Source organism: Belonocnema kinseyi, chromosome 4 (assembly GCF_010883055.1).
Source record: "Belonocnema kinseyi isolate 2016_QV_RU_SX_M_011 chromosome 4, B_treatae_v1, whole genome shotgun sequence".
In the NCBI taxonomy this organism is placed as follows: Eukaryota; Metazoa; Arthropoda; class Insecta; order Hymenoptera; family Cynipidae; genus Belonocnema; species Belonocnema kinseyi.
Genome location: NC_046660.1, coordinates 113385818 through 113389047, shown reverse-complemented (window position 1 = coordinate 113389047; position 3230 = coordinate 113385818).

The window sequence follows — 3230 nt, the reverse complement described above, 5'->3', positions numbered from 1 at the left end:
ATCCCTGCGTGTCAACAATATGCTAGAACACTTGCGGGAAAAATGCAGAAGGCGGTTGTCCTTGGGTCGCTCCGTGTTCTTAGGGTGCACGAGGCTTTTGCAGGATCGTCGTATTGATTTCTTTACAGACTGTAACCACCTATCTCACGGTTGTAAGACGTGGTTATGGCTGAAATTTTACCGCGATTTCGCTGGAAGCGGGTGCAATTTTTCAGATTAGCACCCGCTCCCGGCGAAATCCTGCGGTTGTCCTTATGACAAATTTTCAATAATATATTGCGCAATTATGTATTATAAGAATATTAATACCCGCTTTTTAGGGAAATAATTTTATAATTTTAGAACGATGCCTGACACGAATAGACACCTGATATTTTCAGAGGATTATTCCCTTACTTAATACAATGAGGCTATAGCCTTCGCATATAGTCCATGGGGAACTCCCAGCTAAATATGATTATTAATTATGCGTTCTTTTGTTATTATATGAACTCTCGCTCAGGACTTAATCCTTAAACAGCCAAAACGCCACTACCGGTACACTGCTTTTCAACGGCCAATAACTAAGACTATTCGACACTAGAAAAAATTGAGACACATATATTTTTATTGCTTAAGATCTCCTCTTTCCGACGGTGCCAATGAAATTCCTCAAAAAATTTATTTATTATCCCGAAATGCAGTCTAAACAAAAAAAACGTGATTTTTCGTGCCTATTATTTTTGTGAACCATTTTCCAAAGCTTTTTGAGTCTGTAATTAACCTGGAATCTCACTAACCGGTGGAATAAATGTCTAAACTTTGAGAATCCATGGTTCGAAGATCGATTTTTCGTTTTAGTATTTTCAAAATGGCGTCTTAATGGCAAAATTTTTGTGAAAACATTCATGAATTTTTTTACAATAAACGATGCGCTTTTCGGAAAAATCATCAAGAATAAAAAGTTCTTGTAATCAGCCAAGGAATACGCCTGAATTTTTTCAAAACGCTCCGGAAAAATTCAGGCGTATTTCTCGGCTGATTACAAGAACTTTTTATTCTTGGCCCATTTTTTGAGGAATTTCATTGGCACCGTCGGAAAGAGGAGATCTTAAGCAATAAAAATATATGTGTCTCAATTTTTTCTAGTGTCGAATAGTCTTAGTTATTGGCCGTTGAAAAGCAATGTACCGGTAGTGGCGTTTTGGCCTTTAAGGGTTATCCCTAAGTGTGAAAAGATACTACTTTAGTACGCTTCGATTGCGTAGCGAGGGTCCCAGGCCAGTCGGTCTAACGGTCGCTCTATTGTCCCGCCTACTCAGGGGGCCGGAAATGCAAGGGCGAGTGCCTGCGAGCCTTCACTAAAATCTTTCGACCGACACTTGGGTTGTGCTCTTTTTCTGGAGAATTTTATCTCTCTGCCAAATCTTCCCTCGACGAAACGTGTTCTTGACAGAGTATAGAGGTTTTCAAGCCTCTACGTCTCTCTTGCACGAATTGTGGAGTGAGCGATTGGCCTGCATTCTGTTTCATTGGACGGAATTACAGGGGTTTGACCTGTAGTCGCTCAAGGAATGCAGAGTAGACAATTTTGAGGAAAAAGTTTCTAAAAGCTCGCAAACTCGGGACACTCTAAGAAAAGATAATAATTTTCTGAGATTTTACTCTGATAAGTAAAGATCGCTTGAAAATTGACTCCCTGCTCTCGACAGCTTCAGGGGAGATTATCCCACTGGGCACTCTTAGAGAGGAAACAATTCGAATAAGATTTCAATATCTTGAAATTTTATTCTTTTAAAAGAGCGAACTATCCGACAAGTTTCAGAGGTTTTTAGGCTCTGGTCTTCCCCTACTGACTCGCTCCTGCGACCTGCGCTTTTCAGACACAAGATCCAGAAGAATATTTTTAGGCTGGGTTGCCCTTTTTATAGACCTTTTTCCATCCCTCCCTTCTTGATCTTACGTAACGTAATCGAGGAAGAGTTGCTGGAGTTTGCGCTATAGAGTTTCTCCTGTACGATGCTTCCGTTTTAGAAGGATCGCATAGGAGATGCTATTTTTCCCTGTTTACAGGTATCGGTGAGCAAACAAGAAATCTCGAAGCAATTTAAGAAGTCCGAATTTTAATTATTAGAGTTTTTAGGAATTTATTTTATTTTCGAAAATGTTTTCCCTGAATCTCATTTAAAATTCGGTTTAATCAACCACTGAAATAAACTAAGATTAATGCTTCAATTTTTCTTTTTTGCTCACCGATACCATCAAAATTACTTAAAATTGATTTTAGGGACTGATCAAATGCCAGTTTGGAAATCAGATCCAGATATATCAATTTCGAAATTAAAATAATTTTTAAAAAAATTTGAATGAAAATTCCTGCTTAAAATTTCTCTTTTAGATTTAATACTGATAAACTCCTATCCTCAGCTAATCTTAGTTTATTTCAGTGGTTGATTAAACCGAATTTTGAAATGAGGTCCAGAGAAAACATTTTCGAAAATGAAATAAATTCCTAAAAACTTTAATAATTAAAATTCGGACTTGTTGAATTGCTTCCAGAGTTTGTTTTACTTACCGATACTATCAAAATTACTTAAAATTGATTTTAGGTCTGATAAAATGTCCATTTGGAAATCAGATCAAGATATAGCAATTTCGAATTTTTAGAATAATTTAAGAACAACATTGGGATGAAAACTCCTCACTAAACTTTCTCTTCTGGATTCATTCAAGATACACTCCTATCCTCAGCGAGCCTTTAATTTATTTCAGTGGTTGATGAAAGCGAATTTTGAGATGAGGTCCAGAGAAAACATTTTCAAAAATAAAAAAATCCCTAAAAACTTTATTAATTAAAATCCCGGCTAGATAAATTGCTTCGAGATTTTTTTTTTGATACACCGATACCATCAAAATGACTTAAAATTGATTTTCGGGGCTGATCAAATGCCAGTTTGGACATCAGATACAGATATTGCAAGTTCGAAAATAAAATAATTTAAAGCAAAATTGGAATGGAAATTCCTGCTTAAAATTTCTCTTCTAGAATTAATACTGATAAACTCCTATCCTCAGCTAATCTTAGTTTATTTCAGTGGTTGATTAAACCGAATTTTGAGATGAGATCGAGAGAAAACATTTTCGATAAAAGGTCTGATAAAATGTCAATTTGGATATCAGATCAAGATATAGCAATTTCGAATTTTTAGAATAATTTCAAACAACATTGGGATGAAAACTGCTCACTAAAC